This window comes from Notolepis coatsorum (genome assembly GCF_963971535.1).
Source record: "Notolepis coatsorum genome assembly, chromosome: 17".
Classification (NCBI taxonomy): domain Eukaryota; kingdom Metazoa; phylum Chordata; class Actinopteri; order Aulopiformes; family Paralepididae; genus Notolepis; species Notolepis coatsorum.
Window position 1 is genome coordinate 73292272 of NC_140181.1, and position 8461 is coordinate 73300732.

At 41.3% G+C, this 8461-nt stretch overlaps 1 long non-coding RNA gene across 1 annotated transcript; it reads right to left on the bottom strand.

The window, feature by feature from the left end:
* Positions 1 to 459: 459 nt before the first annotated feature.
* On the bottom strand, positions 460 to 5351 carry LOC311243394. The gene is made up of 4 exons (XR_014620655.1): positions 5281 to 5351; positions 4527 to 4575; positions 2994 to 3120; positions 460 to 1018 (listed from the first exon to the last, which is right to left on the bottom strand). It is a non-coding gene; the product is annotated as an uncharacterized lncRNA (long non-coding RNA).
* Between the last annotated feature and the right edge of the window lie 3110 nt (positions 5352 to 8461).

An 8461-nucleotide genomic window follows, 5' to 3' on the forward strand; every position in this document is an offset into this window, starting at 1 on the left:
TCAATTAAGTGACAGAACTCAAAGTTCAGCAGTGAAAGACTGTTATTTCACAGGTTTTTCCTAAATTATTACTATCAAACTCCTTCAATAAAGTGACAGAACTTAAAGTTCAGCAGTGAAACACTGTTATTTCACAGGTTTTTCCTCAATTATTACAATCAAACTCCTTCAATAAAGTGACAGAACTTAAAGTTCAGCAGTGAAACACTGTTATTTTACAGGTTTTCCCATAATTATTACAATCAAACTCCTTCAATTAAGTGACAGAACTCAAAGTTCAGCAGAGAAACACTGTTATTTTACAGATTTTTCCTAAGTTGTTACAATCAAACTCCTTCAATAAAGTGGCACCACTAAAAGTTTATCAGACAGACACTTTTATTGTACAGATTGTTAGAAACAAAAAGCTTCAAGTGTTAACAAACGATCAGGATTGTAAAACTGCTTTATTTTGGAAGCAAGTGTGCTGTATAAAACAGATTCAAATGATTTAAAACTTTAGCTTGCAGTGTTTGTTCAAATGTAATGTTTAAATACAGTATGTAAAGTTAAAAACCTATAGAAGTATAATCTAAACACTATTTATGGATCAATATGCATGGCAGCTGCCACCATTGGTGTGTGAATGTGTGTGAATAGGTGAATGAGAGGCCATACGCGCTTTGGATAAAAGCGCTATTGCTATATATAAGTGCAGTCCATTGAACATAACATAATGGCCAAGTAGTAAAGCAACATATTGTGCTGTTGAACCGAGGGGGTTGTGGTCAGGTCTACAGTTTTTTAGCTTTACCATTTCAGTTTTATATTGTTTTCCACAATATTCTCCCGACCCCTGGGGGCTCCATAATATGTGTGAACATTATACTGTTTAATTCAGAATCCCAACTATACAGTGTATTACTAAGTCAAATCAAAACATACCACACCACAAAAGGTCAATGAATCGGTGGCACAAGTGAAGAGCAGAATCCTCCAGATTGGCAGTAATCAGCTGGATCCTTGGTGCATGGTGCATCTGGGAAAATGAAGAAAAAGGACACTATGATTCACTGGAAAGTCCTTGAAAAGTAGGATTTAATGGGTTACCATTCCTCAAACTTTATTCAATAGTCTGTAACGACATTTGCCACTATTACACATTTTGGAAATGTGAACAGAGTACCGTCAGCTTTGAGAGTGCTAGTTGCATGTTTGTTTAGCAATAAAAACATGCACCTAATGCACGTCCTTGTCAGATAAAATTGAATCACCAAAAGAAGGAAGACGTGGATTCACAACACCGGATACCAAGCCACCGGGGCTGTGAAACATTTTGAGCGAGTAGCCAATCTTGGTATTGATCGTCACGTGACACTTTTAGGGGCAAACATACCTTTTCCCATAGACATACATGGGTAAAGAAACGGCTGGGGAAATCACTCAGGCGTCGCACAAAGTCCAAAACTACTCTTAACCCTTGTGTCTGAAAACTAAAGCTTTACTCAATTGTCCTCTTCAAAAACGCAATACAAATATTATACTATGTTGAAGGTGATAGTGGTGTATTTTTTAGACCCTCTTGCTTTGCTGCTGGGAGGGGGGCTCCTTCATCTCCTCTCACTACCGCAGGTGAGACACCACTAGGTTGCTCGTGGTAAACAGGGCTTCTACCACTAGTGGGACGGAACCATGGACTAAACTCCTCTGATGCTGCTGCCACTTTCACTTTTGAGGTTAGCTCACAGGAAATTCAATTGTATAGCCTATATTAATATAAATTATATTAATAATGATTTGAAGATGTTTACACTTTTTTTTTACAACCCTACTGTTTGTTCTCCCAAGAATTAAATAAAGGTTTGATGATGATGACATGTGCTCGAAGAGAGATATAGATAGAGTGGGTGTGTTTGTACATGCAGGGAACAAAATTAACTTTTTGGCTTACCAGCCAAGGTGGCTGGTAGATTAAAAAAACTACCAGCCAGGCAGATTTTTTTACCAGCCAAAAATTTGAAATAGCTTTTTAGTTTATCGCCATGTATTATTATTATTACTATATACAGGGCTCTACGCTAACCTTTTTCCCATGGAGCACAAGTGCTCCTAAATAAAATTTAAATTTAGGAGCACAGTGAACATTTTTCAAGTAACAGAGTTTATTAACAAACTATTTATTACATGCATATTATACTGTGCGTGCGTGTGCATACTAACGGTCAACATCTGTGCAATAGCACATATCACCAAAATCAGACATTGGCCCATGCCTACTAGACACAAAGGATATTGGTTGTCAAGCTGCTTTTGTATGTTGTACTGTTGTCACAATACCAACATTTTGACTTACAGTAAGGTAATGGAATATATTATTAGATGACAGAACATGGAAAATCCTTTATACAATTATTTAATTCATTATCATTTAAACGCTAGAGAGAGAGAGAGAGAGCGACACACACACACAGATTATCAGCCCTCTCTTCCCCCACTATGCCTCTGAGCATCCCCAGTGATTAGGGTTAGCAGTAGTTAGCGTTAGCAGGTTAGCTTAGTTGGAGTACTCAGTTAGCAGATACTATTACAGTAGTTAATGTTTTTAGCGCGACGTGGGTATAACTGGCGAGGATGCAAAGCATGTTAGACAATTGGAACTGCTGCAGACTCTAGATGAGTTGTTACAGAGCTGGTCCACGCTGCTCCGTCTCTATTATGAAATTACAATTGCGCAGTTGAGACGCCCACTATGCAAGACTATTACTCGCACACTGTGCTCCTAAATGATTTTCCCGGTTCGCACAAATCTATTTTTAGAGGCAAATGCGAGTGAAATGCTCGCACTGTATAGCCTTGATATAATACTCTAATATGCTCATATGGTTCCCAATTATTTTACACGCCAGAGTGGCCGAGTAGCCTCTGTAATTTACCAGCCAAAGAGGAAATCTACACGCCATTGGCGTTTGGTGGGTGCTTATTTTGTTCCCTGTGTACATGCAAGTTATACTCACATCAGCTTAAGGGAGATGCCATCCATGTCAATTCAGCATAGGATGATTCAATGGCCTTGTGGTCAGCAGGGTCCCCCCCTCTGGCTGCTGGCCTCTGGTAGAGGTGTAGATCACCAGTGGCATCCCTCTGAGAACACAATTAGACTTTAGACGGTGGCTTGCGAGCACGATGAGCCTCATTTTCTAATTTTGAGATTGCCCTATCTATCCGATCTCATTACAAAATACTTGCCTCCTAGATCACTAAATGCAGGGCTCCTATCGATCCCTAGGATAAAATGCATGCATGGGCTGAGCTCCCAAAGCGCCATGTGACTTGCAATACCAAGCTTGGCCTCTAAGCCCTTGTTGCTTTAACACTGAACCATCTGTCACAAAAATTACAGGGGATCTGGGGGAGATAGTGTGAACCTCTGCATGCGTTACGTTCCCCCAGTGAAACTCCTCGCTGTCAGGTGAAAAGAAGCGGCTGGCGACTCCACATGTACTGTACCCTCCCCAGGCCGACAGTTGGGCAACGCGTGCAACAACCAGGAAGGGAATTGGCATAGCAACTAAATTGCGATGGGTGAGAAATACAGGAAGCCCAAAAATAAATGGAATTAAAAAAGAAATTACCATTGTATATAATTAGAAATAATCTTCTCTAAAGTGTTATTCAGTGGACTTCTCCTTTAAAAAGGAACACACCAACTTTGTGGGAAATTTGCTTATTTGCCATCTACCCTGGAGTTAGACAAGCAGATTGATCAGTTAGCCTCATAGCATAATTACCTAAGTAATTTTTTGGCCAAATTGATATTTCTGCCTAACTCTACTCTCCTCACTGCTGCACCACCCTGGCTTAGTGGCTGTGTCCTCAGCCAATCAGGACCTTGATAAAAAATGGGCTGTTTAAGGAATTCCAGGCCTTGACTTTTTTATTTAATTTTTTTATCAAGCATTTTAAGCACTTCAAGGACCTTGTGCGAACCCTGGATATATACTCTGAACAATTTTTTGCCGAACCGCTGCTGCCTGACCGCAGTGATTTCATCACCTCAAAAGCCCAGTTTTAAAAAGAATAAAGCGTATTTCGTGACTGTTGGGAACTAGGCTACACTGACACACCTACTTCCAGTGAATGACGCTAAGCTAGGCTAACGGCGCGGTTGTTCCCTAAGCCTAATGCATGTACAGAGAAGAAAAGGGTATGCATCTGCTTGTCCAACTCTAGGTAGATGGCAAATAAGCTAATTTCCCAAAAAGTTGGCGTGTTCCTTTAAGCCTCCAAAGAGACCTTTGCTGGAGTGGTCACAGCTAAAAATGTCAACGCATACTGTACACTTTTAATTACTACACTCTCCTGGAACAGGGCAGGCCAGTTGAACTCAGACCAGGGGCCTCTCCTCCACAATCTGCATTCGCCTGTAGGATAATGTTTTTTCCATTTTCACTTAAATGACGACTTCATTGTCATGCTTTTTCCTATAAGATCACTCATGTTTGGAAAAAGACACATTCTTGGAAAAAGACACATTCTTGATTACTTACCATCATAGTAGGAGGCGGCAAAAGCTGTTTACTGTGTTCTTTGGACTGCCTGAAAAGGAGAGAACATTGAACAAATTATAATAGCTTCTTGTTCCAGCATTGAGTGTTTAGTCCAGGGGTCAGCAACCTTTACTATCAAAAGAGCCACTTTTCCCCCCTGCCACAAAATAAAATGCTCAGGGAGCCGCACAACCTATTTACCCTTAAAATGAAGATAACACAGTGTATAACGTTTTATATATCCCGAAGCATACCCCACATTTAGTATAAAACGTCTGACAATTGCCCAAAGTCATTTGCGATTTATTATACTTTATACTTATAGGCTATAGCACACAGTTTGTTGCATAATTTTGACTTTTTATTGCTGTTTTTACCGGTTATAACAAAGGAAAACCTCAAACTCTTATGAAGAGACAAAATACTGGCTGTGTAGACCTATTTTTAAATAAAACACAGAGGAGACAAAACACTGGTGTCTATAGACCGACTTTGAAATAAAACCCTGAACTATTCAGGTATATTTGAGTCCTTCCCTTATTTGTGGAACATTTATAAAATAAAAAGTAGTCCACTTTGAAAAAAGACTACCATGTGTAGACCTACTTTGAAATAAAACACAGAAAAGGAGAAAAAACACTGGCATCTCACAGTTTAGAGGGTCTATCACAGTGTTTAGAGGGTCTATCACAGTGTTTGTAGGGTTTGTAATCACTCGTTTAGCATTTCAAATATTTAAATAAATAAAACTTACATCAACTCCGAGCAGCAGTTTCTCCATAGGCTCCTTGAAGTACACCATAAGGAGTCTTCTCTGAAGCCTCTGCTCTGGATCATATCTGGCCAGAACTTCCCTGATCTCCGGGTTGTCCAGTTTCTGGCAGAACTGCAGGATGGTCCGTCCTCTCTGACCCAGGGCATCTTGGATCTTTTGAAGGGCATCAGTGTCTGTCAGGAGGCCAAAGTGGGAGAAAAGCCCCACCAAAAGTAAAGTAGATTGCATGCCTCCCCGTCCGGTATGTCTGCTGGGCCCCACCTCACACACCTAGGGATAGGAAGGAATCATAGGTTAACTCAATACTATTGGGGGAAATGATATTTTACAAAATCTATACATAATTTAAACATTCAATCCAAATAACCTAAGTTAGTCTAGCATGGCAGTGCCCCTGTAACCCCTAATTGCTCCCAATGGAGTGTGAATGGAGAGGACACTGGCGCTGTTTTGCCACCTCTACACATACCCGTATTGGTTGACAGGACCTCTCGTCAGTCTGGACTCTCCTGCCACTCCAGTGTGTCGTCTTCCCTCTCTGCGGCGTCTAGCCTTCTTTAAATACAAGGAGACTAACACTAAACAGCAAAAAAAAAAATGATGCTGTTAAATGATAAGTTCACAATTTGACTGTAGACCCCTCTACCATGAACCTGAAACACAGAACCAATAATTTCACTCATCACTGCAGTGTTGAGCTTACTTCTGTTCATCACCTATGGGACATAAGATATCTCCCTGTGCAAGCTGTGTAAGGATGATGAACCTTCAACCTATTAAAGAAAAAAAAAAAAATTAGAATCAGTGAAGCAAATGTGACCACTGTGTTTCTGTCCTGTGTAAATAACAGACACAGGAGTCGAGATGGATGCAGCACTTACTGAGCTGTGAATGGGACACACAACCAGCAGTTTAACCTGTTCCACCCGAGTGTTGCATAAGATTTGCGTTTTTAATATCAAACGTATTCAAGTATTAACATCACCAACATGTCACAAAAGCATGTAGAATGTATATTATCATCAATACGTTAGTTTAGCAATAGGTTAAAAGTGCCATTAGATAGATTTAACTTTTCGATTTGCTGAAGTATATTCTGAGAGGGCGACCATTTTGAAAATTTTGAACTGTGGGAATTTTTCTGAACTACACTTCCTGGAAGATTATAATGGGATTCAAGGTTCAGAGTTCTGTATAAATTATTTCAATAACTGTTATTATTCGGGATAATCAGGGTTTGTACACCTTTTCCAAGGCAAAATGCAAGCACTTTTCTTTTTTTTATTGATCTTTTTCCCCCTCCATTTTTCCTCCGATTTTCTCCCATCCCAATGTTAGTCGTATGCCAATTCCCAGTCCCTTCCTGGTCGCTGCGCACTTACCCCCCACAGTCAGATCATCTGGGAGAGTGGAGGCTACCACGTGCTTCCTCCGACACACGTCCAGCCAATCACCGCTTCTTTTCACCTGGCAGCGCGGATTCTCATTGAGAGGGCGTAGCGTGTGGGAGGATCACACTATCCCCCTCAAGTCCTATCCGTGCTTAGCAGGCGCCCCGACCGAACTGTAGGAGTCGCTGTTTACAACGACCCGGACCCACCCCGCCATCTTCTCCCACCCTCTAATACAGCCAATTGTATTAGTGTGGACGGCCAGCCAAGCTGGTGACAACCCCGGAGCTGTGAGCTGGATTCGAACAGGTGAATCCAGCTCACAGCTCCGGGGTTGGTGACGAACGCAATCTCCGCTCGGCCACCTAAACGCCCCAATGCAAGCACTTTTCAAGCATTTTCAAGGTGCATTTTCAAGATTTTCCAGCATCTTATGCGGCTGTGGTAAATTAAATATTTACTCAAAATGATTATTTCATTTCTTCCATCACATTAAATCAGATGTTATTGTGCTATAAACAACCAAAATTATGTAGACTTGGCATCATATATAATACATTATATTAACTTGTCAACCTACCTCGGGCAGCAACAGAATCCAGCAGCAGTCGTGATCTGCTTTCGCGGTGCAGCGAGAACACTAGGGTCAGCAGTTGGTTCAGACGGTTCTTCAGCTGCTGGGCCAGGCGGTACCTCAGTTGCTGCTGCTGGGCCAGGCGGTTCCTCAGCTGTTGCTCCCGGCGGTAACTCCGCTGCTGCTCTGGGGACAGACCCTGAACCACGGCCTCCCACTCTGGTAGGACGTGCTGCTGCTGACCCTGGACCATCGCCTCTGCTAGGAGGGAGGGAGAGAGAGGGAATACATGGAAGGGAATTAGCTAACGTTAGGCTAGGCTACATGCTGCCTATTTCAAAACACTGCGGTGAAAAACAGAGTCCGGTAAACACGAGTTTGTAATTCCAATAGTGTATTCTGCCTGTTTCGATTATTGAAGTGGTATTTTTATAACGAACATTTACGGAGACAGGTGTGGAGCACTTGTAGTCTCGAACTTAGTAGTACCTGGCGAGCCAGGCCGAGACACGTTAATAACATCCATGGCTCATTGGCTCACCTTTCATGTGGCTCGAAAGTGCAGACTCCCCCATGGTAAAAATCTGCAAGTCCTTTCTGCATATTTTGCACACGCCTACTCTGGGATGTTCTCCTCTTTTTAACCATGAATTATATTTTATATCTCCAAGCCAGAGCTCATTAAAACGGCAGCCTCCCGGCATGTTGGCCACACACACACACGGGCGCGCTGTTCTCAGATGGCACAGGTAAAAAAAACACTACGGGTCGAGCCCAGCCACATTTTCGGTTTAATCATCTTCCCTTTATTAATTTCCTTAGATTTCTTTTTACACATGATCTCAAGAGGGGACTGAACGAGATCAGTGGCAGTTTTTAATGTTTGGTCATTATTAGCATGGTGTTATTCACTGTCAAAGATGCAAAGAAAAATCATAATTCATATTCTCCTTTGTTTCATCACAATTTAAGCAAGCCTAGTAATAGACACAATATTTCTGACAATGTGAATACATTCCCTGAGGTCCATAGATGTCCCTAGATACCAATAATATGCAAATGTGCCTTTCGATTTTGATTACTATTATTGTGAAATAATAATTAAATGTGAAATATTGCTATGTTATTGTGAGATTACAAAATCTGATGTGATATTACAGAGGATTTTGATTACAGTATTTTATTGTGAAATAAT